Raw genomic sequence first — 24,511 nt, 5'->3', positions numbered from 1 at the left:
ACCTGGGTTTGATGTCATGTGTGGATACCTGGGTTTTAAAATGGAACACTGCAACATTCCATTTGATAAAATCTAACCATGAGAATTTAGGATAACACCCATTATCAATGGGTGCATATATCTGTTAGCTTAGAAAACCTAGTTCCTTTTACATCTGATCCAGCTCTTAAGAGATGTCATCTTTTGAGGGTGAGGTCTGGAAAATGCTCAGAAAGAGGGTGGCTACCCATATGAAGGAATGACTGCATAGACTAGAGCTGTCCACAGTTATTAGGAAGGGAGCCTGGGCTACTGAGTACAAGGGACAGGGGCTTTTAGTGGTGGCTCCATGGAATGTTTTACTCCATATATTCGATCACAGTCCCCAATGATATTGTTTATGAAGACTCAACATAAGTTTATGTTCAGGGTTGTCTTCTGAGAAATTTTGGCTCCCTTGAACTACGATGCATATTTTCTTTCCACTGTTGCATCTAAGAGTAATAGTTTGCCCAATGAAAGAAAGAAACATTTTCTTGTTTACAAACAGACTTCGGGTAGTTTCCTAGCAGATATTACTCTGTTTACGATTTTGCAATCTATGTAACTCACACTGTGCAAAAGCATCCATGATTGCTTTTGCTTTGATTTATAGTTCTCTCTTGGTTATGTCTTCCACGAAAAACTTTAAGAAACGGTAAGTGGAAAATAAGTACAGATAATGAACTGTTTCCCCTGTGAAGTCACTCAGTAATAGTTGCCGTGTTTTGCCACGTTTGCAGAAAGGAAACATCAGAGATCTAGTGTCCGTATGCTTCCGATCAACCTAAAGAAATGGTGTAATGTTTGACCTCTTTATCAGCAGTGTGCGACCTTTGCGTTGCAGTGGTCCTACTTTGGCCAATGAGGTCATTACCTCCAAGCCACACCCACCTACATCACACCAGACATCATGTTAAGTCCATGGACTGAGAGCTGGACATTTCAACTGGCAAAACTGAATTATGATTTCTTGAAAGCTGTATATGTCTCTGTATATGTAATTTCATGTGATAGCCTGTTCTGACTGATTGCTTAAGCTTTTTACGTGTCATTGAAAGGGCTGAAACTGTCCTCACCCCTCTATTTACTAATTTAAGCTATAATGTGTGAACAAAGTGTCCAATTTAAATTTTTAGAATTGCTTTGGAAACCTTTTTTTTTTTTTTTTTACAAATAACAAATAATGCCCTCATCCATTCTCATATTTGTGGTACAAGCCATATACAGTATCAAGAAAAGTCCCCCCCCCTCATTTATATTCAATATAATACATGACTTTACTTTAATTAGATATGTATTTGAAGTGTATTACACAATTGTAGGGATCTCTTTTACCTTTCCTCTAAGTCATAATATGAATAAATTAATTTTGATATAGGGGTCAGCAAACGTTTTCAGCAGGGGGCTGGTCTACCGTCCCTCGGACCTTGGGGGGGGGCGGACTATATTTTGAAGGGGGGAAAAATGAAAGAATTCCTATGCCCCACTAATAACCCAGAGATGCATTTTAAATAAAAGCACACATTCCACTCATGTAAAAACACCAGGCAGGCCCCACAAATAACCCAGAGATGCTGATTCCCGGACCGTCTGCAGGCCAGCTTTAGAAGGCCTTAGTTTGCCTACCCATGCTGTTACAGTTAGACAAATTTAAGTGTATCCACAGTTTATGTAATTTTACACAATGTATGTAACTTTGTGTTACAGTGGTACCTCGGTTTAAGTACACAATTGGTTCCGGAAGTCTGTTCATAAACTGAAGCGTAATTAACCTGAAGCGAACTTTCCCATTGAAAGTAATGGAAAGTGGATTAATCCGTTCCAGACGGGTCCACGGAGTACTCAACTTGAAGCGTACTTAACCCGAAGTATGAGTATAATTGGTTTTGGAAGTCCGTACTTAACCTGAAGCATACTTAACCTGAAGCAAACTTTCCCTTTGAAAGTAATGGAAAGTGAATTAATCCGTTCCAGATGGGTCCGTGGAGTACTTAAACTGAAAGTACTCAAAGTTTGCACAGAGCAGTGCAAGTAAGTGAATTAGATAGATATGAGCAGTTTGGAAACTGACAGGTATGCACATACTTGCACAGCTACATTTCCCAAACTGCAGTGGGTGGTGCTGGTCTCTCATATCAATGCTCAAACACTTTGGAAGTGTTTGTCCTTGATTTTAATGTCCTTGATTTTAAAGCTATACTCACTGCTAGAATCTTGGATCATTTTATTGCATGCTCACAACATATATTTTTTTATTAGCTGTCAGTGTGTAATGGAACATTTTGAAAAGCTGCACCCCCTCTCTCTGCCTGAGACCTGGAGGACTGAGATTGCTCAGTGTGTTGAATGAGGGCCAGAAGTTTTACTTGCAGTGGGGGGGAAATGCCTTAGGTGTGGTCTCAAATACAAGGTTGATATCTATTGCTACTTCTGTATTGAAAACTAAGTTTTCGTATGCCTTTCCAAAGGAATTTCCTTATAGGATGAACCATACCTGAGACCTGCTTCTTAGATCTCAACTCTTTAAAACAAACTTGGCTTGGCTTGACTTGACTTGGCTTGACTTCATCAGGAGATCTCCAGAGGAGCTCTGTTCTTGCAAGAGAATCCTGGTGGAGCCTTCTCTTTTAATGATAATTTTAAATTAATCCTTACATTTTTAATAGAGCTGTAACAAGTAGCATCTACACAGAATAAAACGCCTTCTTCATATTATGTGTTCCACAAAGCTTTGATGTGTCAATATATCTTTTTGCCTTCTTTATGATGCTCTTATTGATTAAGTGGGGTGCCTCCTAGTCTTTGGATATGGTTCACTATGTTTCAATAAAAATGAAATACGTATGTCATGTTTTGTTGCCATTGTTGTTGTTTTGCAGGGCTTGTTTCAAGCAGCTGGAACGTGGTGCCATGAGACAGTCTGTCATCCATGACACATTGGGATTATCATGATCGAATACTGCACTTTGATTTTAACCAGTGGCCAAGAGCTTTGTATGGTCAGCAACAAGGACCGGACTTTTAAAGACAGCATAACAGGTAAGGCCCATGGTACTTGATGCCTTCCTGGCTTCTTCATAAGGCTTTAAAGAAAGGAACTTCGGCTAGTGATTCCGTTGCATATTGTTTTTCAGTTTCTTTGCTGTATCGGTGCAGCAGATGGCTTGACATAAAAGTTGTTGTTTTTTTACTGTGAGATCTCAGACAAGCATGTGTAGTTTAATGGATCCTTCTCTTCTTGAGCTGCACAAAGGTTAAAAAGAAAACACACATAAAAAGGTATAATAAAATTAATCACGTAACTCAGAATGGCAGAATGGAGCAGACAGACATTATATTTACTGTCTCACTCAGGCGATGACAAGGTAAATACTCGTTTAGCCATTTAAAAAAAAGTATTAGATTTGCCAGGTTAGAATACTTGCAGAAGCAATCACATTTGTGTTCTTTTTATATCCTCGTCAAACCGCCTTTATACAAACACAGATGTGAAAAGCGCATTTCAATTTCAGATTCACTATTACCGAATAGCGTTCTTTCCCCTCTTGTAAAATTGAAAGGTACCAATTTCTCTTATGTTCTCCCTTGTCAGTGCCTCTCACTCCATTCTCTGCCATCTTCTTGCCCTCAAATATTAAAACATTCCACAAGAGATATCCTGAGGTCACTTTCAAAGAAGCATGGTTATTATAGCACCACAATGTTAAACATTTGTCAGTTTTTATCCCATGGGGCGCGGGGAAGCGCTTTGAAAACTGGAAGGGTTTCATGATTTCATGATGAGGATATTTCAGAAAATTTCTAAGATTCCAAGAATCAAAGTGTTACCATAGGCATCCCCAAACTGCGGCCCTCCAGATGTTTTGGCCTACAACTCCCATGATCCCTAGCTAAGAGGACCAGTGGTCAGGGATGATGGGAATTGTAGTCCAAAACATCTGGAGGGCCGAAGTTTGGGGATGCCTGTGTTACCATGTGTCCTTGTCTATACGTGCAACGTGCTGCACAGATATATATGAATGCCACATTTGGATCTTTAACCTACAGTTCTGGTGTAAAACTTGAGAGAGGATTACAAATGAGCTGGGAAACCTGAGTTTATTATGGAAATATTAAAGTGCATATACTGTATGTAAGTACATAGGCAGTATTTAAAGTGGACAGGGCGTTATTTAGCCAAATCTAGAAATACATTACCATAGGGAATTGGGAAAGAAATGGAACAGCAATAGGAGGAGAGAATCTAATGCAAAATAAAGAGCTTGGGCAGCTATGGGCAGGTTTAAAATTGCATCTGTGTAAATGATTTCAGAAAGAGATCCTTTGTATTGTATCAAAACAAGTCGTTCCCCCCCAGAATAGACCCTTTTAAATTAATGGGCCTAAGTTAATCATGCCCATTAATTTCTATTGGTTTACTCCAAATATGTTGTAACATCGGATACAACGCATTGTGTGAAATTTGGAGGAGGTGGGCAGAGTCAGTTTAGAAACACATGTGTTTGGTGATGCCTCTTCCTTTCTAGATGGCAGGATCAAGAGTTTCCAACCTCCATTGCTACCTGGGAAACAAAAACTCATTTGAAGATGAGGGAATAACAAACATTAATACTGAAATTGAGAAAATAGTGTCCCATTCAACTCTTGGTCAACTCTAGTTACATTGGTCATCATGCTATAAGATACACAGAGCCGATTTGTCATTTGTCTGGTGCATCAACAGGAAGACTTTGGGCTGGTCCTGTTGTTCTCAGCTCTACAGGGACATATCCCACTTGGATAAACTGGGCAAAGCCCAGATGATGTGTGATAAAATATAGGTTGCATGAAGACCTGAACATAGACAAGACAGTTCTTAGTACAGTCATACCTTGGAAGTCGAACGGAACCCATTCTGGAAGTCCGTTCGACTTCCAAAACATTCAAAAACCAATTCGTGAGGAAAACACACAGTTTTTAAGGAGGGAGCTGAGCCCCCTCAATATCCTTTGGCAATGCCAGCCTCAGTTGCAGGCACAAGTCAGCGGCAATGCTGGGCCCGCACTAGACCAATCCCGCTAACCGTTTTTCAGTGCTACCATTGATCTGTCTTATAATGCATGACCAGAAAGAGATAATTTAGTAGCAACAAATGGGGAAATATTGTCCATTTGCTGTACATCACTGCTTCAGGGAAGATAAAACAATAATTGCACCAAGAGGCAGCTTTATAAACCTCATTACAAGTCTATCATGCGTTTCCTCTGACTTCAAGATAAAATTATTCAGTTGAGTGTATTTGTCTCTGATATGTTCACCAAGGCAGTGCTGCATATGTGATACTTTGTTATTATGGAGGACGCTTCTGGTGGAGGAAAAATTGTCAAGCTGATGTCTGGAATAAGGCAGCACATAATTTGAGAAGAAAACACAATGATTTTGTTGCCATTACTGAGATTTTTTTTGGGGGGGGGGGAGGCTGCTGAGAAAAGCCTTCTCTGAATTTGCCACCCCGGTCTCAGATAGTGAATTGTGGGGGAGGGCATTTTAGGGAGGAGAATATAGGCAGAGGTTTGCAGTGGAATAATAATAATATGTAATAATTTATTATTTATACCCCGCCCATCTGGCTGGGTTTCCCCAGCCACTCTGGGCGGCTTCCAACAGAAAAATAAAATAAAATAATCTATTAAACATTAAAAGCCTCCCTAAACAGGGCTGCCTTCAGATGTCTTCTAAAAATCTGGTAGCTGTTTTTCTCTTTGACATCTGATGGGAGGGCGTTCCACAGGGCGGGCGCCACCACCGAGAAGGCCCTCTGCCTGGTTCCCTGCAACTTGGCTTCTCGCAACGAGGGAACCGCCAGAAGGCCCTCGGCGCTGGACCTCAGTGGAAGGCTGCATATTTATTTTAAATGTGTGCTGAATGGAGGCAGCTTGACTTTCATGTTCTTTTTTCCTTGGGAGGCGAAAGCGATGTGATTTGGCCTGCAAGAGCTCTTTTGGTACATGACTGGAGGCCACTGATTCCTGCCCTGGGGTTTACAAACCTAACTGATGGTTAATAGTTTCCTACATCCCATGCGTGTGTGTGCTAGACCTGTTCCGGGGTTTCCACAACCCTCCAGTGCAGATTTAGAGGACAAAGGAGGCACAGAGGGGGAGGACAGAGGGGGAGGGGAGTCCTGCTTTGTAAATGGGCCTCACTCCATGCACACAACAGTTGAGTTTAATCCCACCCTAAATTAAGATGCCAAATGTGTTTCTTCAAAAAATTCCATAAGAATGTTCCGTTTAGATGCTTACATATTTGTCAGATGATACGGTACCATGCTCGTAATGTGGACTGCGAAAAGTGATATTTATGAAGTACAGTCATGCCTTGGATCCCAAACGCCTTGTTACTCGGATGTTTTGGGTCCCGAATGCCGCAAACCCGGAAGTGAGTGTTCCGGTTTGTGAACCTTCTTTGGAACCCGGACGTCCCACAGGGCTTCTGCAGCTTCCGATTGGCTGCAGGAGCTTTGGTTTCCAAACGTTTTGGAAGTTGAACGGACTTCCAGAATGGATTCCGTTTGACTTCCAAGGTACAACTGTAACAGAATTGTACAGCTTACCTGCACATTGGGCCACCACTGTCACAGATTACATTATAAACTTAGAAAAGGTATGTGTCTCTACCTGTTTCACCGCCTGAGAAACAAGGTCTTTGGCCCAAGTAAGAGACTGAACTAGGTCTCAGAATGCCTGAGAGCCTCACGTAAGTCGGTTTCCCATTGAGATTAGCTAGGCTGAAGTCTACTTGGCTTTAAAATAATTGAACATTTCCCTCAGACCTTTCTCTTGATAGCTGTTTTAAAAGCTTGTTATATGAGAGGACACTTATTTATCATCTTTGAATTGTTTTTATGGCTATTTTGCCAATAATGCGAGATGAGCGCGCAACCCCAGAGTCGGTCACGACTGGACCTAATGGTCAGGGGTCCCTTTACCTTTTTATTAGTATCATACTTTACATAAATTGCTTTGGGACTCCTTTCATTTGTGTGAAGTGATTATTATTATTATTATTATTATTACTACAACCTGGTGTCTGCAGTATTCTGGAATTATCCTTTTTAGCATAGCAGCACATGACGTTATAATAAAATCAAACTAGGGGGCGGGTATGAAATGAACCTTTTGGCAAATCAGCATTTAAATCGTATTCAATTTTTTCTTTTCATAACCCACGACTTGCACCTTTCATGTTCTGCTCGTTAAAAAAAAAAAGGCTTCTTATGCTTCCTTTGTACTTATGCTGAGAAATACCAACTGCTTTTTATATTAGAATTCTATTTATAAATACTTTCTGCTTCTTAACAAATGCCTTGTGTTGTGCTGCCAAATTCTGTGGGGTTTTTTCCTGACTATTGCACTGTCAATGATTAAACCAACAGATTGCTGCAGTTGCCACATATCTTTGTCAGTCTTCTAAATATACCATATAATAATTCTTTAAAGAGCCCTAGGAATGTGATTTTTACCTGTGATCCAGAAGTCTTAATTAAATACAAACATTTTTGAAAGGCAGTGGAATTACTGTGGGCATGATCCAGCCACAAAATCCCTAATGGAAGCATTGCACCCATAGACATGAATGAGACTTAAAGGTGCTGAACTTTGGTGAATTGTGCCCTGTGATTCCCTCCCACCTCACCATTAATAGTTTTGCATACATCCTTAAAACAGGATTCAGACACCACAGAAAAAGCCAGCAAGGAAGCTCTGTTGTCTCCACTCCAAAGGATTCATCTCTCTACTGTGATAGTTTTGCCATCTGCTTTGCTGATAAAAATGGTTTCACTTTGTCCGGTGCGTAAGCTTGAGGCATTGAGGTTTGGGTTCTTGATTGGATATCATGTTGATGTATAAAGGGTCTATGCATGCAGAGAAAAGGGCAAGAAAGGGTTCCGTTAGGTGTGCTTGTTAATTTTGGGTGTGTTTGTCCTGCACTTGCAACTAGCTAAGCATTGGAGAGTGAGCCAGCAAGCATCTGAGAGTGACTCAGCACAATCTAAAGTATACTGTAAATGCACTTGTGTTTGAAGCAAGTTTGCTGTTGGCCAATGCCCTTGGTCAGAGCCTAGTCTGCGTTGGAACCCTGCAAAAGAGACTGTGTGCAGCTGGGAAGACTGTATATTAGAACTGTATGTAACCTACAAGCTGTGGAACTGCATTATACTGTCAGTAAGGGGACTGGCCCTACCTAGAACTGTCTGCTCTTTTTCTGTTCCATTGGCACACTCTGCCGGCTTGTTGAATTGGTACTCTGCACATGCCCCGCATGCTAGCAGTTACCAGTTCAGAAGGGCATATTTGTGAATAAGAACCATGTCCAGTTTGGCTGGCGAAAGCTCTTGGAGAAGTTGGACCTGCTGCTGTCTGGAGTGATCGGAGCTTCTCTTAGATAAATCAGTTTGCCAGATATCCTCAAATATGCACATCATTCTGCATCTGCTTCTTTAAAAGAAGAAGAAGAAGTTATCCTAGTACTTACTGGCCTATCTCCATCCTGCACTTGTTTGGGGAGAGCTGTCGAGAAAGTGGCCATTCTACCAACCTGGGCAAGGCGCTAGGACTGCACTTGTGGCCTGAATCGCTAATCTCCCCTGGAAAATCCATAGGAGCCACTGGTTCCTATTTGGAATTTCAGACATCATTATTAACTGTAAGGTGATGGTGGCGTAGCATTACCACACAAACACTTTAAGGCATGCTCCCTGGGTGTGCAATTCAAAATGTAATGTATTGTTGTGCAAGGTGTATTTACAAACACTTATGACCTACCAGTACATTCCTTGGGGGGTCATTTTTGGCAGCAATTCCCTGGTCAATACACACACAGTGGCAAATGAGATCTGTCTCTGCCTCACAGATGAAGCTGCAGGCCTTAGAATCATAGAGTTGGAAGAGACCACAAGGGCCATCCAGTCCAACCCCCTGCCAAGCAGGAAACACCATCAAAGCATTCTTGACATATGCCTGTCAAGCCTCTGCTTAAAGACCTCCAAAGAAGGAGACTCCACCACACTTCTTGGTATCAAATTCCACTGCCGAACAGCTCTTACTGTCAGGAAGTTCTTCCTAATGTTTAGGTGGAATCTTCTTTCTTGCAGTTTGAATACATTGCTCCGTGTCCGCTTCTCTGGAGCAGCAGAAAACAATCTTTCTCCCTCCTCCATATGACATCCGTTCATATATTTGAACATGGCTATCATATCACCCCTTAACCTTCTCTTCTCCTTTTTATAGGACATGGCACTTTCAAAATTCGGTTGTGTGGTGTTCCTGACACAAATCTTTGGAATATGTGCCAGCAGGTGTTGAATGTGCTTTATGCTCAGAAGTGTATGGTTGGCTATTGCGCTCATTCTCATTAACAGTATTTATGTTAATATATCTTTTTTTTATCAAAATCCCAGATAAACGCTAAATCTTATTCATGTTACTTTGGAATATTGGTGTGGGAAAGCAGTCTGCCTTGAGGGCCTTTGGTGAACTGAATGTAAAAGTAAATAATATACTTAGCAGGTAGTTCTCTATAAGCCAGTGGTGTCCAAACTTTTTTCAAGGAGGGCCAGATTTGATGAAGTGAAGGGCCGTGAGGGCCAACCAAAGTTGTTGACCTTTTTTAAGGATTTAAGTTGTTGAGCTTTTTTCCCAATTGAAGTTGTTGAAGGTTTTTTAAGGATTTTACCCCAGGAAATAAAAGGCCACAGGGGCCGAATTAGGCCCCCAAAACAGACTTTGCACATGCCTGCTATAAGCAGTGGTGGAGGAATGGGGTGTGGTGGGTGCGGTCCACCCTGGGTGTCATCCCTGAGGGGGGTGACATCGCCGCACTGCCCCCTGGGACACTTGCCATGGACGGCGCCCCCGGAAGCTAACCCCGCCCCCACAGGCAGCTAGCCCCGCCCCCAGTTTCACAGCATGTGCCAGAGCACAGGTGCCAGAGCAGCTAGCTCCATCTCTGTCTATAAGTGAATAACTTTTTTTAAAAAACATTTTATTAAATTTTCCAATTAAACACATTTCACAAATAACAAAACAAAACAAACAACAATAAACACAACATAATAAACACAAAATTTTTCTTTAAAACATCTTCTCAATTATTGCAATGCTCTTTGCTCTGCCGAGCTTTGACTTCCCTCCCTCCCCCCAGTCAGTTTTTTTGTCCATTCCTGTCTTACAGTTTCTTTATTCCTTATCTAAAGTCAATTCGTAGGATTTATTTCAATCCTGCGAGTGTCTTTAAACTTCTACAGTTCTTTTCCATATAGTCCACAAATTTACTCCACTCCTTTTGGAACTTTGACTCTCCCTGGTTTCAAATCCTGCTAGTCAGTCTTGCTAATTCCGCATAATCCATCATTTTTATCTGCCACTCTTCAATCATCGGTAACTCCTGAGTTTGTCATTTTGGGGCTAATAAACTTTATTAGCCAAAAAATATAAGTAAATAACTTTTAGACAGATTCTGAAAATGTCACACACACTACAGCTTCATTCTATAAGCAATTGAAGAATGTCACTATTTAATTCCAAAATCCCCTTTGTGTGGTAGCATACAAAGAAGAAGCCTGATTTTACATAATATAGCACACTTCTCCCCGTGTTTTCTCATTGCGTGCAAGGTCCCTTGTATCACACAAGAAAGGTGTATGTGGTCAAATCATTCAAAGCTCGCATGTTTTCTTTTCTTGTTCTTATCTTTGTGTTCTGGGATTTATGTGAGACACTGAGATACACATCTGCTCCTCCAAGTTTATTGCTTTTAAAGTGATCTCTGCTATCTGCTGGATAATAACTGACATTCATTCTGTTTTTTCCCTCTTATGACCGACAGTGGCATCTGCAATTTTTCTTTGAGGTTAAGGTTGTGGCAGGATTCGGCAATCGTGTGTTAAAAATATAAAATAAAAATTCAGTCATGAGAGTTGGAGTCAGCTCAGGATATTTGAAAAATGACTATCTCTTCTGAAAAATTACAGAAATAATGTTTTAAAAAAACTTGATTGAAATCATTCTCTCTCTCTTTTCATTTCATTTTATGGTCTTTCAACATCCAGGGCAATGCAAGTCTAAGTGAAATATTACTTAACTGTTGTATACAGAGCAGGCATTTTGATAGCAGGAAACGAGAGAGAAGATGCTGTAATAGAATGCATCATATTCATAATTCCGTCACTTTGCTTTATTGTGGGTCAGGCATCTACACACCCAAGAACAATCTTCCCCTCCTGATTCTGTGCTACAAGTTGTTCTTCTCTGGCAATCACTCATGGCCGAGTAAGATTGTCTTCCATGAATATGGTTTTATTTTAACAGTGTGTCCGTAATTGACTGTGGAGGCCAATTTTGGATTCACATGTCCTTTCACAGTGGGGACATAGGTTTCTGGGCAGGAGTTGATCATGGTGAGGTTTTGCCAACCATACCTTCCTCTTAGCTCATTTCTCCCTTTTGTCCTGAGTTCGTGCTTCTTCAAAATCCATGGCACCTTTCGTTAAGGCTGTTCTGCAATTGGAGCGCTTGCTACAATTCCCATCAGGTTAAAAAACACTGTCCAGATTTTAAGAGTTCAGTTCCAGCAAAGTGATCTGCAGCATGAGTTAGGTGATGGAGCAGTAGTGGCTGGCAGCTGGATAGCCAGCAGCTTGAGAGAAAGGCCAAGTTCAGGAGGCCCTGAGCTTGGTTGCTTCCCCCTTCTTCTCTTACTACCACCATCTGTTAGAAACAGTTGCTGTTAGGCTGAGGGCAGAGTAAGGCAAAGAAGACAGGAAGCTGAAGGTGGACCAAAGTCTCTTGGTTGATCAGAATAGTGAGTGAGCCTGTCAGAAAGCCTTTCTAGGTGGTACCGTAGTATCTGGCCTTCTCTATCCCACTGGAAGCTTCCTTCCTGGTTTTGCTCTGTCCCTGCCCTTTCTCTCCTTAGTCAGACCCTGATGTTGTTGCACAGTAGGGTGATGACATTTTTGCAACCTCATTTCCCTGCATCATAATTTGATGAGCTTTCATTAAAGATTAGATAAAGTCTTACTTTCAAAGAGATTTGATTTTAAAAAAAAACCTCGTGCACAAAATGATTTTCAAAAAATTATTTATCAGTTTTTTGACCATTTTTGAAGTCACTGTAAGCAGATATAAAATTGAACCCAAGCTTTAGAGTCACATATATACAACATTATATAGGGTCATCAAACACACAAGGAAGCTTTTTTTAGCTGCAGTAACAGTATAGACGCCGCTAGAGGACTATGTTTTGCTACGTCTCCTGTAGGTTCTTTTCCCAGCATGCCTGGCAGGGTCTGCTGGCTGAGTTTTGAGGTCCCAAAAGGGGCTTTTACCTTGCGCAGGTGTGACATTTGTATACCCTATGTTGCTCAGAACACTCCCCATTGTGGAATGTGGTGTTGTGTCCAAATTTGATACGAAATATATATAGAATTGTTAATACAATTTTATGAAATGGTAAAACGGCATACAAAAAAATTTAAAATGGTTTGTGCGTAACCTTTTTTAAATATTTCAATGGAATATACCTCATTTTAGTCATCAATAGGCAAAAGTTCATCCATTTGTGCTACAGGAAATAATTTTTGAGGGAAAAAATGAAAAAGTCATCACCCTATTGCACAGACATGTCTCTGTCTGACATCCCTCACTTTGTCAGCTCAAGACCAGCTTAACGCTTGACGCTGTCATATTGCTGGAGGCCCTGAGAAGAGAAGGAAGCCAAAAAGAAACAGCTGGTCCAGTCACTGAGGCATGAGGCCTTCATGTGACATAAGTTGTGGCAAATGCTAGGACTCATGCTATTGGTGGGAACCACAGCCTGAGGGACAACTCATGGCAGCTGCCATGTTTGTGTGATAATGGCCTCTTTTTTTGCCTACAATGCACCAGAGTTAAAAGGTCTGGCACACGGCATTTCAGTGAAATAAAGACAGTGGCTTTGACCCTCCAGGATAGGGATGGGAAACATTTTTTTTTCAACCAAAGGGCTGCATTTTCTCATGGACCTCCTCCTAGGGGGTTGTGAGCCTTTAGTGAATGGGCCCCCAGAGGAAGAAGTGGGTGGAACAATGGATGAGGCTCTTATTTCAGTACAGTAGGCTATATTTAATCAGATTTCTGTGCACAGTCACTTTACACACTTGAAGCTGGAAGGAAAACAAACTATTCAAAACCTTGAAATGCTATAGAAATGCTCAACGCTGCCCTTAACACAGAACATTTTCATAAAAGAGGTATGTGGTTTGCTGAGATAGTGGAACTCCTGCTTCAGTCACAGAAGTCTTAAGGCTTTCTGCTTCCAGAGAGTCCAACACAACTTCAGCCAGAAAAGGCAGCCATAATAGGACAATTAGTAATGTGGTGCTACGTATAAATCTCATTGAAATCTGATGTAAACCAGTTTAGGATCAGCCTGTAATTTTTCCTTTCCCTCCTGCTTCCTGGTTTGTATTTTAGATTACAAAGGTGAGCTATCTGTGCCTGTAAAATAAACTTATATGGCCCAGTGGGCCGTATTGACTCAGTCCAGGTCAATAATCTACCCCCTAAAAGCCTTTGAGAACTCCCTCAGTAATATTTGGATGAAATGAAATTCCGTAAGCTCGTTCCTGAAATGTGTTTCAATTAAAAAGCAGTCAGCATCTTCACAAGTTTATTTGTCTTAAGGGTCTTTAAAAAAAGAAAAAGGCTTTAGCATTCTATCCATCATTTTATCATCTTTATCAATCATTAAATTCCAGCTCTTTGGAAAGCTTGGTAAGCAACACAGAAAGTTCCTTCCACAACAGTGAACCTATAAAGCATTATTATGTTGACCAATAACTTTGACTAAATTAAGCATTATGTAGATAAGCAGCTTGGCGAGTGAGGAAGTTTTTTTTTATAGATGGAACATGGATAAGTTTTCTTTCTAAAATCATCATCATTGTTTAATTTGTGTGCCACTTTTCCATTTGTTAAAATCATGCTCAAGGCAGCTTACAACATGAAAAGATTTACATGATTACAAAAGCACGAGAGAAGGTGTGTAGCTCATTGGTAGATCATCTGCCAAAGGTCCAGGTCCAATCCCTGTTGTGTTCAGGTACGGCTAGGATAGACTCCTTCCTGAGACCCCGGAGAGCCACTGAGTTAGGTGGGCCAAAGCTCAGAGTTGGTATAAAGCAGTTTCATAAGAACAGAAGGCGGGCCTGCTGGGGGAAGTGACTATTTGGCGATGGGCAATCAATAGCTGTTCTGTTAATAGTGAAAAATACAGGAATCCATTATGGAAGAAAGAGGTGATCATGCCACCATCAGGAGAATCAAAAACAGTAACACTGTTTTCATGAATTGCCATACCAAGCTGAATTTGCCCATCGAGTCCAGCATCATATTCTCCCAGTGGCCAAACAGATGCCTGTGGCAAACAGCACTCTGCTCTCCTGCAGTTTTCAGTAACTGTGAAGGAAGAACATAGCCATTAAGGTTAATAGCCATTGATATCTTCCATGAAGTTGTCTAATCCTCTTGGAGGCCACCACTGCTTCTTGTAGGAGTAAATTCCTTAGTCCAGTTTCCTATATTCCTATGCCTAAAGCATATGCATCTCCCCCCCCCCTTAAATTTTGTCCTTTTCAGAGCCAGCTCCAAGCTGCCCTCTGATGCCCCTGCCATCAACGAGTCCCTGTCCACAGGCTTTCCTGGTGGCAACAGCTGACTTTTCAAGCCAGTATTCGTCAGGGGCATTGTGGGAATTTTAAAATGGCTACTTGAAAAGCCAGCTGCTCAGGACTGCTTGATCTGGTCTAGGGGTGGGGTTCATTGTTCATCTTTTTTTAACACATCACTGTTGCTCAAACGTGGTCCATAGCAGTTTGTATTTCATTAAATTTGAATGATCTTGGCCTGGTATAACATTTTTTGAAAATAATGTGCATGTGTGTGTTTCTAGTTCGTCTGACGATGGCGTGCTTGTCTCTTGCAAACAGATGTTACTTTATTTTGTGTTCTTTACACTACCGCTACAGCTGCTTACTGCCCGTCATCAAGTAACAATTGACCCCAGGCAGTTTTATAACAATAATAATAATTATTAATTATTATTATTATTATTATTATTTATTTATTTATTTATACCCTGCCCATCTGGCTGAGTTCCCCCAGCCACTCTGGGCAGCTTCCAACAAAATATTAAAATACAGAAATCCATCAGACATTAAAAGCTTCCCTAAACAGGACTGCCTTAAGATGCCTTCTTTAAGCCTCCTTTATTTATTTAATTTAGCAAAAATTATATAGAGCTTCATTGTAGCAAAACTTTGACTATTTACTTGGGACGGGAAACAGAACACAGTATTTAAGATTGTTCTCTGGGTCAGTGCTTTTCTTCTAGGAAAAAAAGGTGGCAGTGCTGCGTACCCTTGAGTACCCCATGAGGGGGAGCTCTGGTCTTTGTGTGAATGACATATCATCAGAAAGATGGTCCCCCTGTAAGGGAAAAGCATTGAACACCAGAGCAAGTACTGTCCTTTCCCTCGTCTTCTCTTCCCATTCTTCTTGCAAAGCTGTGAATGGCCACATGCAGAAGAAAAGTTGGCAAGGGAAATCATGACCAAAAGGGTTTGTAAAGCTTGCTTTTTTATTTTTTTTCTTGGCAGCAGGGAAATCACTTTGGGCATTACTGCATGGATTAAAAAGACGCTTGGAAACATAAAAAAGAGAGAAATGAAAACAGTAAATAGTTTATTTAAAAAACCATTTTTATAACAGAACGATAAGTTACATTCAGATATTTTTCACATAAAACCCTTGTATCTAGATTAAACTTATTCATTTATACAAACAAGCAACATTAACAATAAATATTTTAGCAAGATCCACATTTTTAGTAAGCCCCATATTTTTAGTATTGGGATGCATTACAGGACTTCAGAATGCCTTCAGTTTTGTACAGACTTTGGCTCTGTGACGCTCAGAGAATACACATTTTAGTAGGCTAATTCCAAAACAATGACAACAAACAGAGTAATGTTCATATGAGAAATCAAAAAGCAGTATCTATTTTTATTATTTGTAATGTTCTTGTTAAAAGAAATTCTCTACCATCCCTATTCCTGCCAGAGTGCTGGGGACCAGGCAGCTGTCCAGGGTGCTGAACGCTAACGCCAGACTATTTATTCCACTCCACACAACACCTAAAATCTGTTCTTGTGGTTTTCTCAGTTTCACCACCTCCAGCTTTCTCCTACACCTGCATTCTCTGATAAGGGAACAGCCACCATTTGCTGAGCATTAGATAATTTAAAATGAGGTCAGTTGCAAGAGCAGCAATAAAATTCCACCCTGTCATATAATCCAACCCACCCCTGCCAGCATAACCAACGGTCATGGATAATGAGAGCTACAATCCAAAATATCTGAAGGGCACCAGGTTTGGAAGGGCTGATGTAGTTCCTGTTTAGTATATTGGTTGACTGCAATGAGCCAGGTTGAAGAACAGCAGAGTCAAAACCGACATTGCTGACCTCTTCAAGCTCCAGCATGGTTCCAGCCCTAGATAGCCAATTGGTACTTGAACTGACCTGCCTAAGTCCAGTACAGTGGAACCTCGGTTTATGAACACCTCGGTTTATGAATTTTCGGTTTATGAACACTGTGGACCCATCTGGAACGGATTAATTCATTTTCCATTACTTTCAATGGGAAAGTTCGCTTCAGTTTATGAACGCTTCAGTTTATGAACAGACTTCCGGAACCAATTACACCCATGCTTCAGTTTATGAACGCTTCAGTTTAAGTACTCCGCGGACCCGTCTGGAACGGATTAATACACTTTCCATTACTTTCAATGGGAAAGTTCGCTTCAGTTTATGAACGCTTCAGTTTAAGTACTCTGTGGACCGTCTGGAACGGATTAATCCACTTTCCATTACTTTCAATGGAAAAGTTCGCTTCAGTTTATGAACGCTTCAGTTTATGAACAGACTTCCAGAACCAATTGTGTTCATAAACCGAGGTACCACTGTATTTATCTTTCTCCCCCCCGCCCCAAGCAACAGTCTGCTTTAGGTCTTGCTTGGTGTTAGGGACTAGCTGGATGGCGAGGAATGGCTGGAGGTTCCAGCTGGAGAATCCCATTGGGAAGCCTCAGAAGAGGAAAACTCTAAACCAGGGGAGTGGTAGTGGGACAATGAAGACCATTCAGAGGAGCAATGGGGGTGGGAGTGGATTCTGAACAAGCAAGAGGCTAGAGAGAGAGAGAGAGAGAGAGAGAGAGAGAGAGAGAGAGACAACACTGCAGACATTTAAGGAATAGGAATAGGAATAATTTATTGGCCAAGTACCAGTTACCCTTTCTGCAGTTCTTACTGCTCATTGGAGCCTTTTCTTGTCCAGCTTGGAGGTTGTGCCATACCAGGCTGTAATAGAATTACAGAGAACACAGTTTGAATAGTACCTCTGTAAAATTGGATCAACACTTCTTGAGGCAATTTAAATTTTCTTAGTTGTCGCAAGAAATACAACCTCTGGTGGGCCTTTTTAATAATACTATTGATGATTCCTGACCAATTTAAGTTTTGAGAAATTATAGAGAAGGTGAGGGCTGAAGCTTCAACAGATTCACAGAAGCTGGAAGGTCCTACTGTGCTTAGTTCTCCCCCATTGTTTTTGCATGCTACAGAGTAGAGAGCTCAGAAGGCCCCTCCCCAGTGGAGTTTAACACTACTGGGAAGACTGGATCGTGATCTTTTAATCTGCATCCAGCCTGCACATTCCCCTTCCTGTTCCCTGAACTATCTGCTGCCTCCCTGCTTCCCATTCCCTTTGGGGTGATACCTTGGCTTCAACACCAGCTAATGAATAACTCAGGTCTTAGACAGCCCTTAACCTGAGTGATACCTTAAACTTCAGGTCAACAGCACTACCAATATTGGCTGCTGGTGGTATTCAAGAGTGTCTCTACCTATAGCAAAGATACTTTGGCCCAGAGCTTAGAAGCTCCATATGGAATGAGTAGAGCTTGTTACACAGGTGGTTCTCATGCAGAGGTAGCTAACACATAGGTTATGGACTAGAGCTGGCCAGTGCATGAGATTTTTCCATGGTCCTATAATTTGTGCTTATAAAAAAGTGGTATGGGTTGGTTGATTTGTTTTAAAAAATAGAGATTCCCCATTGTGATGCCAAAATATTTTTGTGGCCCCTCAGGGACCCTCCAAAATTGTTCATTTTTTGAAAAATAAAAAAATTCTGACTGCTCCCATAGGCGTTAAATAGAAGACATAGAATCAAATACACAACAGTGGGTTCTGAGAAGATTTCCAAATCAACATTGGAGAATCTATGGAACACAATACTATATATATTTTTTAATTTTTCAGCCAAGCGTTACTTCTTCTTTTTTTTAAGACAGTGTTCATGTTCAGAAATGAATCAGGATTGTCAGGAACTCTGCATTTAGATCCATACCAAAACCAAATCCACTCGATATTCTGTGTGATTCCCTCGTTTCACACATCAGCAATTCGGCTTATCGTCCAGATGATGGCTCTTACACAAAGCTTGACTTTAGATCAAGGACAATTCCCCCCCCCTCCTTTTATTTGGGATTTAGAGAGTGGAGGATCCCTACCCCTGTTGAGTGAAGAATGATACTGTTATAATGAGAGACAGAGACTTCATCTTCACTCCAGTACGCAGGAAAAGCCTCCTTCCTTCAAGAGGTCAGGCTGATGGGGTATGATTAGGATGATACAAACTGATGGCACTGCCCTAACAAAGAAAATGTCCTTGTTGCCATTATAAACAAGAAAAGCAAATATGTTTGGCCGTCACATATGATAGAGCTAAAAATCAGTTTCTTATGAAGTTCCTAATCCGGATTTGTGCAATAGTTCATGGTCTGTCAAGTAAATAATATACATTTTAAGAAGTCCCAGAGCACACATTTGAAATGATGGGTTGTAGCAGTTTCAAATGAGCTGTCATGGTCTATTGAGTAAATTCTTTATTTTAAATATATGCCTTAATATATAGTTGCATGATGAAATGCTTTTTTAAATAATAATAAAATACCCATTGGAATCTTCAAAGGATTTGAAATGCATCATCAAATTTCTTTGACTCCTAGATAATTTTTTAATGGTTAGGACTGAAAACAAAACCAATGAAAGCAAGCCATATCTACAGTGTAACAATGTGTACCTATATGTTTGTTTTCATGAAATCTCATATTAGAAATACAAGAAATTTATTTGATGCACAGTTCCGTAGCAGCAATGTCTTGGAACTGTGATTTTAACAACTTCAGTATCTAGCGAGGTCAGACTTAATTCAGCTTAGAGGTCAGTAACGGCTCTCCACATGTAACAGAAACTAACTCTGCTGCAGTCCAAAGAAGCACTTATTGTGGAAAGTTACTCAAAGGTTACAGAGGACACCTTGAACTCTCTAGAACAGGTGTGACGAACCTTTGCCTGAGAGCCTAGTTAGGACTGCCATGGGTCCCAATTTGGCCTACAAGGCTGTTTTTCCCAAGCTATGCCCACCTGCCCCAAAACTTGGTACCATAGAGGACATCAAGTGTGGGGCAGATAGAGATGTATCTGCCACTGCACAATCGGGAGCTTTAGATTTTCAGCAAGTTGCCATCCTTAATTCTTCTCCACATTCTTTGAAGGCAAAATGGAAAAGAAGGTTTGAAATTGGGAGGTGTGTCCAACTAAAGTCTACTCAGAGTAGACCAACTGAAGTTAATGGACCTAAGTTAGACATGTGTATTAATTTCAATGGGTTTACTCTGAGCATGACTAGCATTGGCTGTTAACATCCTGCATGTAATTTTTGGAGAGTAAAGCCAAAAGCAATTGAAAACAAAAGTAAACAACAACAACAACAACAACCTCAAACACTGCAATGGTAAAATGGCTTATTACCATATTACATCAAATGCACATATGTAGTTGATAAAAAGCCAGATTGTGCTAAATGGTTGCCTTTAATCAAAAGAGGTATTTAATCAAATAAACGGTTCCCAACAATAAAAAAAGCCCAAGGCAAGTACTATATTAAAGTTTTATCTCATTTGCTCAAAGGTCTACACATAACTCACTCATTCACTATTGAATTATGGAGCTTTCACACTCATGAGATAAATCCCGTAAGTCATTTCAAATCACTGTGTGGAAACTACATTTTGGAAAATAATGTTATTGTATGGAGGTATGTTCTCTAATTAATCAACAAACTACTGAATTAACTATTGCATTTAGTTGGAAAGAGCTAATCATACTGTGAGAGCCATATGGGCCACATGCTCCATTACTGCTTTTTGGTTCAGCTTTTTACAAAACAAGAGAGAGAGAGATCTGATTTCTGTTCTGTTGGTAACACAGCTAAAGGAGCTGAGGATGGCAATGTACACATAACATTTACATTTTTTACATAAATAATTTTTTTTTAATATTTACGGGAATGGCAGCCCCTTCTGATGGAATGAAGCCTGCAAATGTTGAGACCAACAGATTCAGAGATTTTTGTAGCATTGAAGGGAGTTTCCCCTGCTCTTCCACTTGGTTCTTTTTAGCTAGGAATTGACACGAAACTCATGGGGCAAGCCTTTTTATGAGAGTCCAGCCAGTTTGTCCAAAGATATGTACATAGGTTCAGGAATTATCCAATATACATAGAAAACAGTATTTAGGTTTTTTTTTAATATTGATCCATTTTCTGCATTTATTTAGCCATCCTATAACAAGAGTTTCCTGGGCAGCTCCAGGCTGTCTGTTGTCACTCACAGGCCTGAAGGAACAGAGGCAGTCAGAGGTCCATGCCAAAGCCAGCACTGGATATAAGGGCCCATTTGGCAGCACAACATCTCCCCATCTTCAGCCCAACTAGCATTACAGCTGGGAAAGGCTCAGGAAAGGGCAACCAACATGGAAAAGGGGATGGAATAACTCTCCTGTCGGGAAAGCTCACAGCATTTGGAGCTTTTTAGTTAAGAGGGGACACAAAAGAGGTAGATGAAATTGTGGAGTAAGTGGAAAGAGAAGAACCTTTCTCCCTCTCTCATAATACTAGAACTTGGAGGCATCCAATAAAGGGGAACGTTGGAAGATTCAGGACGGACAAAGGAAAGTGTGTCTTCGCACAGCATATAGTTAAATCATGGAATTCACTCCCACATGAAATAGATAGAGTTATAAGAAGGAGACTAACATTAATGAATAGTAAAATAACAAAATCTGAGAAGAATTTGGTACAAATGAAAACATATGAATCATGTTTTTGCTTCCATTTTGGTTTATTTTGGCTGTAAAGTTTTCTCTTGTAAAGATTGTATATGAAATGAGTTCTGTGTAAAAATCAATAAAAAATAAAAATAAAAATTGTAAGTTACAAAAAGCAAGGAAAGAAAGAAAGAAAGAAAGAAGGAAGGAAGGAAGGAAGGAAGGAAGGAAGGAAGGAAGGAAGAGTGATGGCCAACAACTTGGATGGCTTTAAAAGAGGATTGGACAACTTCATGGAGGAGATGGAATTCAGGGGCTGCTAGCCACAATAGCTATGTTCTGCCTCCACTATCAAAGACAGTATGTCTCTGAATACCAGTTGCTAGAAATTGCAGGTGGGGAGAATGAATTGGACATCAACTTGGGTACTTTGAGGACAGAGGTCTGGAGTAGATGGACCTTTAGTCTGGTCCAGCAGGGCTCTTAAGTTCTTGGCTAATTAGTTAATAGGCGCTCACCCTCCCCCCCCCCGGGCCTAGTGAAGACCTAGCAGCCTGGCAGGGGCCTAGGGGTCTGATAATGGCCACCTTGGTGGTTTCAGTTGCTTGGTTGATGATGTCATTTGGTTTGTGGGTGTGGCTTAGATTTCACAGGAAGGGAGGGGGTGGAGGAGGGTATAACGCCACTTGAGGGTGCTGTTTGACTTGGTGGAAAACCAGGTTTCTACCTGCCCAGATGTGAGATGTCAGGGATTTTTGTCCCCAACAACGCTCCGGGAGTGGCCTGGATCGTTGTGTCAAAATTTCAGGACGATCGATCAAGCGGTTACGGAGAAAAGTGCGGCCGGCACTTTCAAGATTTTTACATTTTTATATATATAGATAGTAGGATATTAAAAGGTTTTATGCTTGTTTTCCTCTTGTCAACAGCACTCTGTCTTTACTTTCCATGTTAGAAATGATGTCAGACTTTGCCCTGCATATTGCTTAAAAGTGTATCACGATGTAGTAGAAGCAAGTAAATAAAACATCTTCAAAGCTTTCTGGGTTTTAATTAATTTTAAGCTGATGAACCAGATATATTTTTGTTGAAGATCAAATGCGTTCTATTCTGGAGGGAAAAGAAAGTCTTACATTTGAGCTAGATATGTTAATGAGAAATTACATGAGTAATGTATGTTGCTTAAGGGGGGGCATACAAATGGGGGGGAGAAATCAGAGATTGGTAATTGCTAGATAAGATAACATCATCATAGCATAGCTTGTCATTCTAAAAAATCTTGTAGCAAGCAAACCCTGTGGCATTCCTCATACTCACAGAATCCTTCTATTTATTTCTGCTATCTGCATTAATCAGAACAGAATTTGGTTTGATATTACCATATTTCTTCCAACAACCTTTGAAATCTTATGGAAGGAGGAGAAATGTCCATAGCTGTTAGCTGGCTTTGGGCAAAATCCATACCGTCAAATGTGTCATCCTGCATTTCAGTGTGTGTTGGGTGTTTGAAGCAGCTGCAGCTGCTGCTCTGAATCTTCCCATCTAGTAAAATAAAAAGCAGCCCATTTAACTTTATAAGCATAAAGTTGGATTTTAAAAAGGGTCAGTTTGGTTCAAAACTATTGTAAGCAAGAAAATTATCCAAGCAATAGTCTTGCTAATGTGCAGCACAACTAAAGCTCCTCTAAATTGTTTTAATCAGTAATAATCTGTGCAATTGTAAAGAGCAGAGATGCATTTTGCTAATAGACGCTAATAAAAAATAGTAACCAAGTAATGAGAATGCAAATTTTGAAGGTTTTTTTTGAAAGTGCTCTGGAAATTTTGTATTGCTGCGCCAAAATGCTCAGCCGGAAGGATAAAGCTCACTTCATACAGTTGTAGGTCCCACCCACCCTCAAACTATTGAAAACTAGAGGGGTGACAATACACTGCAAGTAGCGGCAAGCTCTGAAGGGGCTTTGCAAGTGTATTCACGTGAACATGTTTAAGAGCCTCACTGCAATTAGCAGCCCTAACCACACAGGGTTCCCAGTCACAGGGAGGGTCATAAGCATGCTCAAGCAAGACTTTCAAGCTCCTTCAGAACATCCCACTTGACACGGGAACGTCAAGTATGCAGTGGCTGTGGCCAAGATGAATTGTTCCATGCCTCCAACAATTAAAGCCTGAATAGGACTTGTCCTTCTGTAGTTAGACATTCCTAGAGAGTCTGAGACATTTCTTCTTTTGAATTAGTGGGACTTCTTGTTGTTGTTTTTTAATGAATTGTGGTAATATTTTACGTTTAGCTTCCAAAAACACCAGTTTTTCATAATGTGATTTTATTAGAGCAAATTCATTTCTGTTTTTTCTCATTCAGTTGAAAATGGTGTGCCTACATTACTTGTCTTGCCTTTCAAATATTTTTGCCTCCCCCCCCTTTTTCTAACCAGTTCTTATCAGAATTTAAACAGGTATGAGCTTTTCATCTAATAACTTAAGTCCTTTAAGCTGTGTATTCTTGCCGCTCAGTTCATATACTGCAGTGCAATACAGTTAATGCAGCTTTTAATAGGTAAGAGGAAAACCAAAGCCCTATTCTGCTTCTGTTCGCGATGCCAAAGAGCTATGACCTCCTCTATACAGTGGGACCTCGGTTTATGAACACCTCGGTTTACCAATTTTCGGTTTACGAGTGCCGCAGACCCATCTGGAACGGATTAATTCACTTTCCATTACTTCCAATGGGAAAGTTCACTTCGGTTTATGAACGCTTCAGTTTATGAACAGACTTCCGGAACCAATTACACCCATGCTTCGGGTTAAGTACGCTTCAGGTTGAGTACTCCGCGGACCCATCTGGAACGGATTAATCCACTTTCCATGACTTTCAATGGGAAAGTTCGCTTCAGTTTATGAACGCTTCAGTTTAAGTACACCACAGACCGTCTGGAACAGATTAATCCACTTTCCATTATTTTCAATGGGAAAGTTCACTTCAGTTTATGAACGCTTCAGTTTATGAACAGATTTCCGGAACCAATTGTGTTCATAAACCGAGACACCACTGTAATATATAAGCTTGGAGGGGCTCACATAGCTAGTTCATTCTGTGCTCTCCTTCCTGTTTCCCTTTTTTATTTATTTATTTATTTACCAAGAGATTTTCTATGTTATGAGGCTCCTGGGGGCTGCCTGGGAAGGTTGTCACCTTTTGTTTTGCTTGTTGTTGTCTTTTTTAATAGTGTGTGTGTC

General features: G+C 40.6%; 1 protein-coding gene across 1 annotated transcript in view; it reads left to right on the top strand.

Annotated features, from left to right (window-relative positions):
* Positions 1–2,900: 2,900 nt before the first annotated feature.
* The window catches only part of LINGO2 (leucine rich repeat and Ig domain containing 2), a 165,584-nt gene continuing 143,973 nt past the window's right edge, over positions 2,901–24,511 (top strand). Inside the window, exon 1 of the mRNA XM_035141194.3 lies at positions 2,901–3,060. The gene's annotated coding sequence lies outside the window, so the exon portion shown is untranslated. The remainder of the gene's footprint in view (positions 3,061–24,511) is intronic.

Source organism: Zootoca vivipara, chromosome 15 (genome assembly GCF_965207765.1).
Source record: "Zootoca vivipara chromosome 15, rZooViv2.hap1.1, whole genome shotgun sequence".
Taxonomy (NCBI): domain Eukaryota; kingdom Metazoa; phylum Chordata; class Lepidosauria; order Squamata; family Lacertidae; genus Zootoca; species Zootoca vivipara.
This window is presented reverse-complemented; position numbering and strand designations above follow the sequence as displayed.